Source organism: Engraulis encrasicolus, chromosome 13 (genome assembly GCF_034702125.1).
Source record: "Engraulis encrasicolus isolate BLACKSEA-1 chromosome 13, IST_EnEncr_1.0, whole genome shotgun sequence".
Lineage (NCBI taxonomy): Eukaryota > Metazoa > Chordata > Actinopteri > Clupeiformes > Engraulidae > Engraulis > Engraulis encrasicolus.
In genome coordinates, this window is record NC_085869.1 from 38,118,215 (window position 1) to 38,135,502 (window position 17,288).

At 41.0% G+C, this 17,288-nt stretch overlaps 3 long non-coding RNA genes across 3 annotated transcripts; 2 read left to right on the plus strand and 1 right to left on the minus strand.

The window, feature by feature from the left end:
* The first annotated feature begins 3,497 nt into the window (after positions 1-3,497).
* LOC134461145 (uncharacterized) lies at positions 3,498-6,230 on the plus strand. Its single transcript, XR_010037231.1, has 3 exons — positions 3,498-3,874; positions 4,818-4,875; positions 5,250-6,230. It is a non-coding gene; the product is annotated as an uncharacterized LOC134461145 (long non-coding RNA).
* A 2,949-nt stretch (positions 6,231-9,179) lies between these two features.
* On the minus strand, positions 9,180-11,252 carry LOC134461143 (uncharacterized). Its single transcript, XR_010037229.1, has 3 exons — positions 10,828-11,252; positions 9,808-9,884; positions 9,180-9,396 (listed from the first exon to the last, which is right to left on the minus strand). It is a non-coding gene; the product is annotated as an uncharacterized LOC134461143 (long non-coding RNA).
* Positions 11,253-12,969: 1,717 nt separating this feature from the next.
* LOC134461146 (uncharacterized) lies at positions 12,970-15,297 on the plus strand. The gene is made up of 4 exons (XR_010037232.1): positions 12,970-13,380; positions 13,894-13,956; positions 14,759-14,827; positions 15,065-15,297. It is a non-coding gene; the product is annotated as an uncharacterized LOC134461146 (long non-coding RNA).
* The last annotated feature ends 1,991 nt before the right edge of the window (positions 15,298-17,288 follow it).

Consider the following 17,288-nt stretch of genomic DNA (forward strand, 5'->3'; position numbering starts at 1 on the left):
CTGTGTAGCTCTAGCAAATGTGCACATTTCCACGGAAAGGTGACCTCTTGGATAGGGTATGCAGGCATAGCCTAGGCCTAATAGAAGTCCTTTGACCAGGCGAATTTGTCAGCTTCGTATTACGAGTGTGCTTTTTTACGGCATCTGAGCTCGTCCATGAGACTTTACGCAAGAAGCATCATGAAAGCTCATTTGAGTGACGTGCTTTTTTACTTAAACGTGAGGATATTAAAGAATGAAGACAGCAGATAGAATAGCCTAGGGTTAATTAATTAAGAGATGCGCTGTCTGATGAAGGTTGGCCATTTATTATTTTCTGAATGTAGGCATATAGTTTGCACCAGGCTATGGCTTTTATAAGGGGTGTGTACAAAAAGCCATAGATGCACTGCGATCAAAATAAATAAACTACAGTATGCCTGCTAGGCCTACACGCTGTGTATTTTGGGCAAAAAAATAAAGGCTACGAAAATGGATCATTGGAAATGGGTTAGCCTATTTGGCTACTTATTTTCTCGAGAAAGTGCCATCATCCTCAGAAATATTTCTGAAAGCACTGTTACCGGCTGTCTCCAGTTTGCATCCTGTGATAACACGACGAGAAGTCGGCAAAATAAAGTTTTCAGTTCCTTTGTGCAGTGAGTAGGCCTAGCAAATGTGGAAAGGTGATGTTGTCCTCTTGGAAATCATTTGAAAGTTATAGAAGAAGCGCAACACTGCTACAATTACGGTCAAGTTTCTGTCTGTCATAGCCTGTAAGACCAGGCAAAATGAAGCAGCCTCACGCTATGCGAGTGTGCTGCTTTTTGACGGCAGCTGATCTCGTCCGTGATAGGCTACCTTTGTGCAGGCAGATGAACAGTAAGCTCATTGAGTGGCTTGATTTGTTACCAAAACGTGAAGAGATGAAGGCATGGCCATATCTTATTTTTGGAAGGTGGCTGTTTGCTCCATAAAGGGAGCGCGTAAAATGACAAACCGCTGGCGCTGGTGGTCATGGCATCAGGGGATGCAGGTAGTCTGACATTCCACCTGTTTGTTAGCAGATGCAAACGAAAATAGCCAGCTCAACATCTAAATAGGTTAGCTTCATTGGCTTTCTCTGATAACCTACAATGTTCAGTTTTTGGGAATGTAATTGCCACAAATTTCATGAAATGAAATGAATGACAGGTTCACAATATTTGCGCACGACACAATCTCACGCAATATAGGCCTACACATGTGTTTCTAACCCCATCCCGCATTGGTTTACACCAACGCTAATGTTTAGACGGCCAGTGTTTAGATTAAAAAATATATTATTATTATTATTATTATTTCTGTCTTCAATTAGTCCTAGCCTCGTCTTGACCTTGCAAACGCAAACCGGCTGTTTAGATCGACCCATGGGCTCCGACTTCTCAGCTGTTACGTTGATTGACAGCAAATGTCTTACGCTGTTAAAATAACCTGAATGGAGGCAATCACTAGAAAATAAAATGAAAAGTACATGCTAAACTGCCAGAAGACGTGTCATCTAGGCAGATGAGGGGACGTCACAGTGGCTTGTGTTCTAAAACTTTGCGACTGCGATTTGACATGATTAATCTTTTGAAACTGCTTGCAACAGCTCGCAACTCCGTGCGACGATTGATTCACACCACTGCAACTCGTCGCTGCGACTCTCTGCAACCGTTCCGTCTCGTCGCGAATCTTTGATGTGAACTGGCCTTTAGAAAAGGGCTTCCATTCAGTCCCCCTGCTGTTCGACGAGATGCATAACTCGTTATAGCAATACTAAAGTAGCACTGTAACAATACCTTGTAAAATAAGTTAATATGAGAGAAGGGATATTGCTTTGCCCAAGTTTTCTTTCATTCTTTAATTTACCACAAGGCTTGGTTAACCAAGAAGTCCGTTGGCCTGCGCCCGTTATTTTCTCGCTCTCTCTCTCTCTGCTTGTCCCTCCACCATTGCACAGGAGCAGGGCGCCTGTCACTGTCTCACTCTCCGCACCTCCTCCAAATAATGAAATAGAAATGAACGATGATGTCGCCACAAATAGGCATACGACTGTTCGATGAAGACCTAGGACTACTACAGTTTCCTACAATAATGCTTTAATGGCAATGACGATGTTGCCCCTCAATCACCCTTCATTAAAACATATCGCCTAGGTGTCTACATCCTCGCGTAAAACAAAAAGTGAGTAAATAGAATGTTTGCAAGCCAGAACCTTCATCCCAATGAAAATATGGTCTACAACGGATGATGAAAGGAATCAAAAAAAGTAAACGGGACATAGGCCGACAGGAGTTAAAATAGCAGTGTCAGGCAACTGACAGCTGGACAAGTTTTGCCAGAAACGGTAGGCTATTACGCATCATATCCTCATTTCGGTGACGGTCAGTATAATTGGCTCATTAATGTTTATTATATTTAATTGTAACTTTAGCTGTAGGCCTCACTCCACTATCGTCCTTGGCATTGTTCAAACAACGTTTATGACGAAATCTGGCGCATGTTGGGGTTGGGGGTGTCGGACATAAAACAGAAAAAAAACAAAAAAAAAATGAAAAAAAAAAAAAAAAATCCGACCGACCCATGACCAAATCTGACACCAACCGGAACCAAACTTTTAATTTTCTTAGGCCCTGTGTCCATTCGCCTCCGCATTCCGGTAGGTGACCTCTCAGCAACGTAATTGTGTGCGGCAGTAGCCTCGCCCAGCTCTGGCTAATGTTCCCCTCCTTCCATGCAGGTCTTGCCTCTTTGGTGTTGTCAGTAGAATCAGCTACGCGCTTGGTGCACGTGAGCACCGAATTCGGGTGAGTCAGACTGTCCCCTGTAACGTTGCTGCTGCTATAGCCTTGGAATTAATGATTTTAGCTAATGTGGACCTTTTGTTTGTCCCTAGACTGCTGGTAGTTTAGCCTTCTTTGGGGAGGCCGCAGTGATGCCTCTGGCTCTCCTGTTGGGAACTCCTCTCTTGGCTGCTGCTCCACGGCTAGAACTCTGACTGGAACGTCAGCGAGTGTGTGTTACTAAATTGACTGAGCGCGTGTGGACGCTGGTTGACTGTGTGCGCGGGTCTCGTTCACTCAATCAAGTATGGAGAGAGATCAGTATCATTATTAAGAAATGAATGTCACACCACTCACCAATATATTTCGTGATCCACAAACAAATGTAATAACATTCGCAAATATAATTCATACATTTCATGATCCACAAACAAATGTAACAACATTCACAAATATAATTCATGATGCACAAATGAATGTAACCCCATTCACAAATGCCAGCGCAGTTCTATTAATTTGCAAACCGGTCTACATATATTCGCAAACCCTATACATATTTGTGACTTCCATTGTATTTGTGTGTGGATTTTTGAGACTGTCCTGACGGTATTTGACACACAAATGTGCTCAGCCAATCACATCAGCCGGCGTTCGAGCGAAAGGTTGAAGACATTGCGCTTCTATTACGCAGAGAAGGCTACAAGTGCGAAGCCACCATAGATCTGTATTATACACCGATCCGAGGAAATAACCGGAAGTAGAGCGGCCGCCTTTACTGAAGTGCTCCCTGACGTAAACTCGTAATTGAAGCGTATGAAGTTACTGACTTTCACATCATCTTTGTACAAATATGTCTGGATCTGGACTAACGTGTGCCGTAATCGGATGTCACAATAACAGCAGAAAGCTAAAAATGTGGAAAAAGAGCGTATGTGCGCTTCATAGTCCACAGTTTAAAGAGGATTGTCCTTGTTGTGTGCCCTACGGTGTACACCGCTTCCCCGGCCGTGCTGAGGATGAAGACATTCGCAAGATGTGGATTAAAAACGTACACCGAAAGGACTTTGCCCCCAAACAAGTATTCAAGGGTATGTATTTTATTTTCTAGGTGGTTAGTGTAGTTAAGTATTGTAAGCCAGTGTCTATGTAACATAAACTGGTGGCAACAATTATTTAGCTTGGCTAGCTAACGCTAGTTAAGATTATTTAGCATTCTTTCATTAATACCTAAGTTTCCCCAGGAGTGGGAAAAGCACCATGAGCCCCATGGTTATCTGTGCTGTGTGTCATGGTACGTTTGTGTGCTTATTTTCGATTATTTGTGTATGTGTGCCCTTTGAAATGAAAATGTGACCCTGGCAACTTAGCTAATTCTTTTGTTATGCTAGCGGAGTTTTGGCAAGGCTAGCCAGGTTACACTGACTAATAAGAAGTCAGGATAGGTTTTGGTAGCACCATGAGCCCCATGGTTATCTGTGCTGTGTGCCATGGTACATTTGTGTGTTTATTTACGATTATTTGTGTATGTGTGCCCTTTGAAATGGAAATGTGACCCTGGCAATTTAGCTAATTCTTTTGTTATGCTAGCGGAGTTTTGGCAAAGCTAGCCAGGTTGTGTGACTGACTTAAATAAGAAGTCAGGCTAGGTTTTGGTAGCTTTTGTTTTTGTCCATAACCTAGCCCAATTTTATTTTCATCTCGGAAATCGACCACCATGTTTGCATTTGTAATAATGTTTGGCATTATATTGGAAATAAAGTGGCGGGGACAAGCTAGGTTAATCTCAAAAGTGGTAGGCCTATGGACATGTCCCCCAACACCCAGACTGAAAATTACACCCATGTCTGTAGTATTAACCCCTCCTCAACAAAAGATAATTTTCGCTATCCAACCTCAGTGTACATGTCTTGCTTTGTCCTGTATTTTGTCTAATGTCTGTGAGAATGACTGCAGCCATGGCAAAGATAATTTTCTGTTTCATGTGTAACAGTCAATTATATTTTTATCTCATCTTATTCCCACCCTCCTTAGGTGTGTGGAGTACACTTCCCTGACGGCAGACCAACGCAGGAACACCCATGAATATAGTGTAAGTTTACATGTATATAACAAATCACTTAAGTGCTTTTTTCTTAATTACCTTAACCATATGTTGTTAAAGTACTTTTGGAGCGATTTGCGTCCAGATGTTAGACTCTCTCCCATCTGCCATTACTTTTTAATCTAGGCTAAAAAAAAACAAAAAAAAAAACAAACAAACTCACACATTTTCTTAACTTAGTTCTACCTAAATTGCCTTTCAACACTTGTGTCTTATTATTCCATGCAAGAGTTTACATCTGCTAATTGTAATATAATGCAATGTGAAGTGAGATTTAAAGTGTTCTGTAGGACAGTGGCGTTGTAATTAACTGTTTTTAAAAGCTGTTGGTGTTTTTTGTTCCTTCTTATATTTATTCTCAGAAAGCACCATCATGTGGAAGACCACCCCAAAGAGGAGATGTCTCCAGCCCCCAACAGAGAGACCATGTGATGAGCCTCCTGTGACAGATTCTGACACCGAAGTAGGGCATAGCTTGGAGGATAGTCTGTCTCCACACCAATGTGATGTTGGCACTCAGTGGCCAGAGCGTAGTGATCATGATTATTGTTCGATGAAGTCAACAAAAGATGCAAGCACACAAACAGATCCTACACCATCACTGTCAGCTCATGACATGGATGATAAAGTGTCAAAATTTTACACTGGACTAGACATCATCAGCTTTTGGCAACTTTTGAACACCATCATTGGCTTTCTTCCACAGTCGAAGACGTTCAAATTACCAGTCCATGAACAGCTACTGCTGGTCCTAATGAGGCTTCGGCTTGGCTACAGCCTGTGATATGTTCGCAATGTGGAGAGCAACACTTACCAATTTCACAAGGGAAAATCTTATGTTTTGGCTCCCTCGAGACACTCTGAATAGAGTAAGACCCTCAAGTTTTCTTGAACACTATCCCAATGCAACATGCATCATAGATTGCACTGAAATATTTGTCCAAAGACCGAAGTACCGAAGAACTATAAGCATCACAACACCTACAAACTCCTCTATTGCATAGCCCCCAATGGTTTTGTGATGTATGTGTCAAAACTGTTTGGTGGCAGAGCTAGTGACACTTTTATCACAAACTGTGGATTTCTGTCACATTTGATTTTTGGTGATCAGATTTTGACAGACCGGGGATTCACAATTGGAGATGTTCTTCCTCCAGGAGTGACATTGGCTATTCCAGCATTTACACGTGGATGTACACAACTATCAGAACATGAAGTCACAAGAACCCGCCGTCTCGCCAATGTCCGAATTCATGTTGAACGTGCAATAAGAAGGTTAAAATGCTTCAAAATTTTGAGTAATGTAATTCCAGGTTGATTAAAACATGTTGATGACATTTTGACTATTTGTGCAGGCCTGTGTAACCTTCTTGAAATCTTACAAACATGTTTGGCATACACTACACTTGTCCCTGTCTGTAGGCCTACATGTCAGCATCATCTTCCAACTTGTCAGCGATACTATGCCCAAGATATTTTGTACTGCTTGACACACAGTGATTGCCCTGACAGGTAAAACGTTGGAAAGACTTAAGATCCTGAACATAACACTTTTTTTTGGATTGTACTGTAGGCCTACATCAAACTCAACCCCATACTCAGAGCACACATTCAGAAGTTGCTGAAACTCAACAGCGCCGGGGGACATGGGCCTAATAGCCAGATCATCAAATGGTTGAAAACGGTGCATGTGTTTTATTGTCTGTGTCTAAATCTTGTCATACATCCAGTGTGTTTTGTTTTTTTTAACAGACGTGTTTTCACAATGACACTCTGAGAATTTACTTTTGAACAAAGTGTCTTGTGTATAAAATGGTGTGCAGACAGCCGGAGTGTGTGTGTTGCGTAAAGGAACAAGTGCTTTGCAAAGCTGGTATGAAAGTGTAATGCTTGACTTTTGATTAAGGTAAAGCAGCATGTGTTTAAGTTATAGTACCAACAACTGAACAATATGCTACTTTGGTCATCGGCCTATAGTGTTTAAGCAGTAGCCTAGGCAAAAACTGTAACAAAGTAAAAACAAAACAAAGAAAATATAACTGCCGAATGAATTAAGAACCTGAATTTTCACCAGCATTTGACCGGTTGTTAATTTAAAACCAGGCATGCATATATATATCTATCTTTAGAAATTAGGCCTACGTTAACAAGAGGGAATCTTTATCTTTACAGTTCAAGGTGGCCGCCTTGGCAATAGGGAAACTCTCTCTCTCTAGGCTAGGCCTAATCAGGAAGCAAGGTGTGTGTGTGTGTGTTTTTTTTTTGTTTGTTTTTTAAACCTCTGTCATCAAAGGGACACTGCAAGATTTATAGTTGTTTATTTCCAGAATTCATGCTACTCATTCACTAATGTTACCTTTTTCATGAATACTTACCACCACCATCAAATTCTAAGTATTCATTATGACTGGAAAAATTGCACTTTTCATATACAAAGGGGGATCTCCTCCATCATTGTCCGCCATTTTGAATTTCCAGAAATAGCCATTTTAGCTGCAAAAAGGACTGTACTTGGGCCATAACAGAAAATCTGAGTTTATTATTTAGTAAACTTTCATGAAAAGAGCAAATTTGGCAATAGGCAACCCAGTTACAATGAGCAGCATAGTTGCAGTACCCTTTTTGACCATTTCCTGCACAGTGTCCCTCTAACTGATAAAATAAAGCCTTGTTGGCCTCAACATGTCATTAATTTCACCATGTAAATCGTGCCTTTCAAGAACTGATATTTTGAGGCAGTGTTAAGACTGGGTTGCACCAGCTGATTGCTTAGGCTACTTAACCACAGCCCTTTTAGAAGACATCACCTCCCGTCCTCTCCTTGTGGTAGCGTCTCCAGCAATAAGTAAGGATTTGGCGCCCCTCAGTGGCAAGCTGTGCACCCAGCGATGAACAAACAGACAGACTGCAAAACTCAATCACATATTATGTGGCAGAGGTAATGATAAAAATGATGTCTGGTATAGTCAGGAGGTAATGAAAAAAAGCCAGTATAACATTTCCCAATCAATATAAGGGGGATAATGATTAATTAAATTGAATGTGTGACAGTGGCACCAGCTCTCTGTTAAGAGGGACACCACAGGTCAGCTCCTGTGTCTATTCCACAACACACTGCAGCAAGATTTTACATTACATTACATTTCACTTAGCTGACGCTTTCATTTGTTCAAAGCGACTTACAACTATTATTTTTCAGGGTATTGGTTACAGTCCCTGGAGTAATGTGGGGTTAGGTGCCTTGATCAAGGGCACTTCAGCCATGGATGGAGGTGTAGGGAGAGGTCGTGGGGGATTCGAACCAGCAACCCCTAGATTGAAAGACCAACTCTCTAACCACTAGGCCAGGGGTGTCAAACTCAAACTCACAGAGGGCCAAAATACAAATCTGGAACAAAGTCGCGGGCCAAACTCAATATTTACAACGGCCTAAAATTGTGCAAACACACTTAATCTCATTAAATTTCACAAACAGATTCCCATCGTAGTTCAAATGTGCCTGCAGATACTCTGTTGCAGTAGTGTGAGCTGTTTTACTGGCCTATGCCCACTCATATTTTTGTGACATATTACATTTTATGTTCAGGTCTTATTATGCTATATGCTGTATTAATGGCGTATGTGGGCCAACTGTAATACACATTTGACATAATCTCATGGGCCAAATAAAGTCACTCCGTGGGCCAGATTTGGACCCCGGACCTCAGTTTGACATCCCTGCACTAGGCCATGGCTGCCCAGATTTCTCACAAAGAGCTGCATTGAAATGACATTAAGAACATTAGTGATTAATAACAAGTTGCCTAGTAAAAAACACACCAGCAAGAGTCATTTAGTGTATGGGGCCATTTGTAAAGTGGACCAATGTAAGGTGTGTGTCAAATTTGAACAACCACCACCCCCCACCTGCAACTACAATGCTGCAGTTGGATATTGAGCACAAGTAGCTAGGTTGTTTTTCAGTTCAGCACATATATAAAACACCATCAAGTAAGCACACAGTATTGAACTATGTTAAATTCACTATCTGTATGCATTTTAATAACTGTGTAAATAAACAATTCAAAACCGCCAGGTTAATTCATTTTTCTTTAGCACTTAAGCCTACAGTATACAGTATGTCATACCTTTGTCAGGTGCACTGATTCTCATTGATATGATTAGATTAGATTAAACTTTATTGTCTGTTACACACATGAAACAGAAAATTGTCTTTGGCGTGGCTTCAGTGATTCTCACAGACATTAGACAAGGCTTGACCAAAAAAAAAAAAAAGACAAGACCACACAATACATGCATGCTGCAGCTGGACAGTTCATCTCTTGTTCAGTATGGTCACAGCTGAGGGGATGAAGGATTTCTTGAAAGATGATAGATATATACATATAACTGAACCAAGTGTTTCTACACCGTATTGAACAATAATCCTCTCAACATTAATCCAAGTCTCTCTGTTGGGGGCTGGAGACATCTCCTCTTTGGGGGTGGTCTTCCACATGATGGTGCTTTCTGAGAATAAATATAAGAAGGAACAAAAAACACCAACAGCTTTTAAAACAGTTAATTACAACGCCACTGTCCTACAGAACACTTTAAATCTCACTTCACATTGCATTATATTACAATTAGCAGATGTAGACTCTTGCATGGAATAATAAGACACAAGTGTTGAAAGGCAATGTAGGTACATAAAAGCAGTGCCTTAAGGAGAGAAAGCATAACAACTAAGAGTCAATAACTAAGTTAAGAAAATGTGTGTGTGTGTGTTTTTTTTTTTTTAGCCTAGATTAAAAAGTAGTGGCAGATGGGAGAGAGTCTAACGTCTGGAGGCAAATCGCTCCAAAAGTACTTTAACAACATATGGTTAAGGTAATTAAGAAAAAAGCACTTAAGTTATTTGTTATATACATGTAAACTTACACTATATTCATATCCCATATTATGGGATATGGGTGTTCCTGCGTTGGTCTGCCGTCAGGGAAGTGTACTCCACACACCTAAGGAGGGTGGGAATAAGATGAGATAAAAAAAATATTTGACTGTTACACATGAAACAGAAAATTATCTTTGCCATGGCTGCAGTCATTCTCACAGACATTAGACAAAATACAGGACAAAGCAAGACATGTACACTGAGGTTGGATAGCGAAAATTATCTTTTGTTGAGGAAGGGTTATTTTCACATGGGTGTAATTTTCAGTCTGGGTGTTGGGGGACATGTCCATAGGCCTACCACTTTTGAGATTAACCTAGCTTGTCCCCACCACTTTATTTCCAATAGAATGGCAAACATTATTACAAATACAAACATGCTGGTCGATTTATGAGATGAAAATAAAATTGGGCTAGGTTATGGACAAAACAAAAGCTACCAAAACCTAGCCTGACTTCTTATTAAAGTCAGTCACACAACCTGGCTAGCTTTGCCAAAACTCCGCTAGCATAACAAAAGAATTAGCTGAATTGCCAGGGTCACAAATTTCCATTTCAAAGGGCACACACACACAAATAATCGTAAATAAACACATAAATGTACCATGGCACACAGCACAGATAACCATGGGGCTCATGGTGCTACCAAAACCTAGCCTGACTTCTTATTAAAGTCAGTGTAACCTGGCTAGCCTTGCCAAAACTCCGCTAGCATAACAAAATAATAAGCTAAGTTGCAAGGGTCACATTTTCATTTCAAAGGGCACACATACACAAATAATTGAAAATAAGCACACAAATGTACCATGACACACAGCTCAGATAACCATGGGGCTCATGGTGCTCTTCCCACTCCTGGGGAAACTTAGGTATTAATGAAAGAATGCTAAATAATCGTAACTAGCGTTAGCTAGCCAAGCTAAATAATTGTTGCCACCAGTTTATGTTACATAGACACTGGCTTACAATACTTAACTACACTAACCACCTAGAAATAAAAATACATACCCTTGAATACTTGTTTGGGGGCAAAGTCCTTTCGGTGTACGTTTTTAATCCACATCTTGCGAATGTCTTCATCCTCAGCACGGCCGGGGAAGCGGTGTACACCGTAGGGCACACAACAAGGACAATCCTCTTTAAACTGTGGACTATGAAGCGCACATACGCTCTTTTTCCACATTTTTAGCTTTCTGCTGTTATTGTGACATCCGATTACGGCACACGTTAGTCCAGATCCAGACATATTTGTACAAAGATGATGTGAAAGTCAGTAACTTCATACGCTTCAATTACGAGTTTACGTCAGGGAGCACTTCAGTAAAGGCGGCCGCTCTACTTCCGGTTATTTCCTCGGATCGGTGTATAATACAGATCTATGGTGGCTTCGCACTTGTAGCCTTCTCTGCGTAATAGAAGCGCAATGTCTTCAACCTTACGCTCGAACGCCGGCTGATGTGATTGGCTGAGCACATTTGTGTGTCAAATACCGTCAGGACAGTCTCAAAAATCCACACACAAATACAATGGAAGTCACAAATATGTATAGGGTTTGCAAATATATGTAGACCGGTTTGCAAATTAATAGAACTGCACTGGCATTTGTGAATGGGGTTACATTCATTTGTGCATCATGAATTATATTTGTGAATGTTGTTACATTTGTTTGTGGATCATGAAATGTATGAATTATATTTGCGAATGTTATTACATTTGTTTGTGGATCACGAAATATATTGGTGAGTGGTGTGACATTCATTTCTTAATATTGATACTGATCTCTCTCCATATGTGTGTGTGTGTGTGTGTGTGTGTGTGTGTGTGTGTGTGTGTGTGTGTGTGTGTGTGTGTGTGTGTGTGTGTGTGTGTGTGTGTAGAATGATTGTGTGTGGGGTAGGGTCACTCACTAGACCCTGGGCCTGGAGGCTAATCGGGCTGGACTGACTCATATTTTCTCATCTTCTTTTATTTTTGTTTGCCATGCCCCTTTTCTAACCAAAATTTTTGTTTATGGTTTGCAGTGTTTTTGTTTTCTTTACTTGATTTGTGGTTTGCTGCGAATTATTTATTTTCTTTCCTTTATTAACCCTTTGAGTTTGTACCAACCTGAAATGTCTAAGGCTGGGGTGTCAAACTCAAATTGACCGAGGGCCAAAATCAAATCTGAAGCGACGTCACAGGCCAAACTCTATATATATATATTTTTTTTACAAAAAATTGACTAAAATTGCTCATGTTTAAATTTATGTTTGTTCAATTAATCGTTCAATTAATTCAACAATCGTTGTTCAAATGTGCCTGCACATATTTTGTTGCATTTTTTTGTGTGAGCTATTTCAATGGACTGGGCCCACTCATATATCTGTGATATACACATTTTCTTGTTCAAATCTTAATACGCTATACAGTTATGGTGTATGTGGGCCAACTGCAGTACATATTTGAAACTAGACTGCCTGTGCAGTCGCCTTCGACTGCTTAAGGTATATCCCCGAAACACGACGCTTCCAGTCCCCAATCATTTCTACCACTCCCGTCCACCTTTTCATGAACGTTTATGATAAATACAAAATATAAAATAAATATATTTAATATCTATACATAGATCAATGACGTGCATAGGCTTAAAACCAAATGACTATTGTGAAAATGAAGGAAAAAATGGGGCAAATGGTAACACTGTTTTAATGGTTCACTATTACAGTGGATATACCACATTAGGTACAGTGTAATAACCAGTGTAACAATATTTAATACCACGTCATACCAGTGTGACACCATGTACCAATTTTGTACTTATATCATGTAGGCTATTTGTGTGTAAGTGGTATTACATGGTATTGCATATTTGTACACTGGTATTACACTAGTATTACATGGTATTACATATTGTTACACTGGTTATTACACTGTACCTGGTATTGCCTATTTTTACACTGGTATTACACTAGTATTACATGGTATTAAATATTGTTACACTGTAGGCCTACCTGATATGGTAGATTCACTGAAATGGTGAACCATTAAATTAAGGAGTTACCGGGCAAATCAATCCACCCAGTCAGAAGTTATGGGCCAAATAAAAATTCCACCATTTTGAAAGTGTTGACCTCCAAACTCGAATCAGTTCATGAACCTACCCTCCCCAGATAGCAGATATTTTGGCTTTGTTTTGGCAGATATCTGCAATTTATGGCTTCCTTTTGGCAAGCCATAAGCTTTTGGCAAAATTTTGGCATGGTTATGGTTGACCTGGGCGCCAGTGAATTGGGGCGTTCCTCTGGAAAGCAAAAAAAAACAAAGATTTGGCTAAAATATGGGTTGTTTATGGCTTCCCACAACACATTAAAACGCGCGGACTGTGAATGAATGAGTTATGGCCAGGTTATGGCATGTGTCAGGTTAATCTGAACCTCGGGTGGAGAGCGGGACAGCAACGTTCTACATTGGTGCGCTTATGGCAATCCAAAAGACTGCCAAAATCAACTGTCAAGAGAAACTCGTGCTTGCCTCACTTCAGTTTCCCCAGCGCCAGTGTGTGTCAGACTTCAGTTTATGCAGGTAAGTGCAGTTGACACGTTTTTATATTAAATACAACCGCCGATGACTTAAGAGATGAGGCATTTTGTGTTATCGGTTTTCATGTTGATTTCATAGGTCTGTGACCGTCGGTTTCCGTGTTATGCACTGAAACCTCGATACCCTTTTAACAGGAGCTAAAACACAAACGTCTGTGACACACAACTGTGACATTTAATCTTAGTTGCTACCCTCATACTCAGTAACGGTTGATTAAGTGTTGTTCAGTGGTTGAAATTCACTTTCAGATATCAATGCCAAGGGAATTTCAATCAAAGAACAACAACACTAGCAATCCCAGCTAACTGCCCAACGACAGCTAGCAAAAGCCGAGAGCTAGCTAACTCAGGCACGGAGCATCTTCTACCTATCGGCACAAAGCAGAGCACTATCTAGCAATATCTGTCTGTCACGGAAAGTGTTGGACTCACTGTAATTCTAGCCTACTACTGAAGCAATCGAGTGAATCTGCTTTTTTCTACATTGTCTTTTCAGATGTGCTGCTGCTGAAGGCAGTCACCCGGTGGAGGAACTTGTTTTTTGACAGGCATACTACAGGTTGGTTCCACAATTTATTAACCTCCCTCTCTGGTCTAATCTTCGTTCGTTGTGAAAGTCCTTGCTTTTAATGTAACTGCTTTTAAGTATACGTCTGTATTGGGTAATGCAATGGTCGGTTTGTGATCAGTTAACATGATCAGTTGTTAAGGCAGTGTGTATTGTTCAGCTATCAACAACAGGGGGTAAACCGTATACAGAAATGTGGCCCATGTAGGCCTATGTAATCTTGCTCTAACATTTGTAATACCTCAACACAGAGAGTAGCTTACTAGAGGTGTCAAAGGTAAAAGTAGAAGTGAATTCATGGTGAAATGTAAACAAACGCCTGCCCCCAGACCAGGATCTCGGAAAAGACTGAATAAGGGGGAAAAAACACCTCAGATATGCCTACTGACAAGTCCAGGGTAGTGGGAGCATTACTAATTGGCAGAAAGCTTTAACAATGGCACATGATATAACATAGTGACTAGTCTGTTTCACCAGTTATTCTACTGTAGGCACACCCAATGAGATAGATAGCCTACTGCTTTGTTGTTATTGAAAAACCTAAAAGCTAGGTTAAAAAACCCTCAAATTTGACCAGTACTCTGATCTTAGAATCAGTGGGCTACTATATACTCAAGTGCAAGTTATATGTTTTGGCAGGGTTTTGTTTGATTGAGTATTGTTTTTTTTCCTATTCTTTTTCTCCCTTTTACTTTTGACAATTCCGTAGATGGTTGTACAATCTACTGTAGCCTACTACTCATGTCATTTAAAATGTATAAAATATGAAATAACATCTACATTCTCTTTTCAGATGCTGTGCTGCGAACGGACACTGCAGTCACCTGTGGGAGGGGTCAATCAAATCGGATATCAAAAACAGGTACCAAATTTTACACCCCTCCCCCCTCTCCCATCTATTACTCTATTAATCAAGTGCATTTGTGCCGCCACTTGGCCAGGACACCCTTGTTAAAAGAGATTTTTTAATCTCAACAGATTTATTTTCCTGGTTAAATAAAGGTTAAATAAAAGAAGAAAAAAAATGTAATGCCACTGTTTTCAAAGTTACTTTTGCATGTAGTAATTCAATTTGGTTTATCTTTTTATTCTTTCCTAGATATCGCGAATCTGATCTGATCTACCTACCTCTATGTGACAATAGAGTACCTGCTTTCACTGGCCAGGGGACGAAGATGAAAACAAGAGGCCTGTACCCAGACATCCAAGCACCCATCAAGTCACCCAGTCCTCCACCACCTGCCGTGCAGCTATACCCATCCATCAAATCCAGCCACTTGCCCACCCTAACCAGTCACAGCATTTGGAGGCAATAAAGTATAATGAAATGTATTTAATTGTCTTGGTTTTTTTTTCTAGATGCATAAATATTCCAGTTTCATTGTTGAAAATCACGCATTTATTAAATGTGCGATTTTCAACAATAAAACAGGAATATTTAGTGATCCCAAATGTAGCCAAAATGGGGCCAAATGTCACTTATTTGTCTTATAAGTTTCTCTGTATACCGGTACTTACATTTCAAGTATACAGGGAAACTTATAAGACAAATAAGTGACATTTGGCCCCATTATGGCTACATTTGGGATCAATTATGGGTACATTATGGCAGTATTTAGGGTCATTTATGGCTGTTCTGGGAGAGTTATGGGTACATTATGGCTGAATTATGGGTACATTATGGCAGTATTTAGGCTCATTTATGGCAGTTCTGGGGCAGTTATGGGTACTTTATGGCTGCATTTTGGCTGAAGGGTGGGGTCTGGAATTCCTTTTGGGGCCTTTAAGGCTGTACGTGGAAATCCCAAATAGGTTTTGGGTGAACTTTGGTCAATTTATGGCTGGGTTTGGTTGGTTTTGGCATGCCAAATTTGGGCCACTTTTGGCCCGGGGACTCAAACCGAAGCCAGCCAAAAGGCCAAGACACGATTTGGCCCAAAACTCTGCCAAAAACATTTTGCTATCTGGGTAGAACATTCACACACCAAATCTGGGACAAATCCATCCACCCGGTCAGAAGTAATGGGCCAAACAAAAATTCGGCCATCTTGAAATTGTTGACCTCCAAACTCGAATCAGTTCATGAACCTACCCTAGAACATTCACACACCAAATCTGGGACAAATCCATCCACCCGGTCAGAAGTTATGGACCAAACAAAAATTCGGCCATCTTGAATTCGGCCATCTTGAAAGTGTTAACCTCCAAACTCTAATCAGTTCATGAACCCACCCTAGAGCATTCACACACCAAATCTGGGTAAAATCCATCCACCCGGGCAGAAGTAATGGGCCAAACAAAAATTCGGCCATCTTGAATTCGGCCATCTTGAAATTGTTGACCTCCAAACTCGAATCAGTTCATGAACCTGCCCTAGAGCATTCACACACCAAATCTGGGACAAATCCAAACATCCGTTCAAAAGTTATCGCGTTAACACGAAAGACCTTACGCGGCGGCGGGGGACGCGGCGGCGGTGCACGCAAAACCATTACATCCCCGACGCTCCGCGTTTCGGGGATATAATAATCTCGAGGGTCAAATAAAATCGCTCTGCGGGCCAAATTTGATTTGACATCCCTGGTCTAATATACGCCCCAGAGGCTAAAGTGTTTGTGCCTGTGCAATCCATTGGAGCCTTTCGGCTACCCCTAGTGACTACACTGTTTGTGGATCTGTGTGTGTTGTGGCAGAACACCCACCACACTGCAACTGGTTGTGAACCAGAAAGCAGTGGGTAAAGTGTTTGTTGATCTGCGGGTGTTGTGGCAGAACACTCACCCCTGTCATTGTAAACAAATGAGTGCACATTATTTTTATACAAAGATTGACAAACATGTTTTTATAACGAAAAGAATAATAAAGATTTATATGACTAGAAGTTTACCACTGTCTGTCTCCATTTTGCACTAACCTGTGTTGCCTAGTGCAGGTAAACTGTATGTGGTCGGGGGTATTTGCAAGAAACCCCCCCCAAGCTCATTTCCCTCGGGGGTCCCACCCCCGGGGGTGGCGTAGTCAAACTACTTCCTGTTCCGGTCGCGCCACTACAGCTACATGAGCTGAACACTGAGTGGTGTGTGTTATGTGGATGAACATTGAGTGGTGTGTGGTGAGGATGTGAATGATGGCCACATTCTATTAGCTATTATATTGTTTGTGTCTCAGGCTGTGTACTTAGCAAAGGCTATGTAATGTACGTATGAGTGTGTGGGTGCGTTTATGGTATGCCTGTGTGCATGTGTGTGTTGTGTATGTGTACTCGCTGTATCAAACAATCTCCTGCATCTTCTCCCAGACCCTGAACTTCAGGTTGCCCAGGT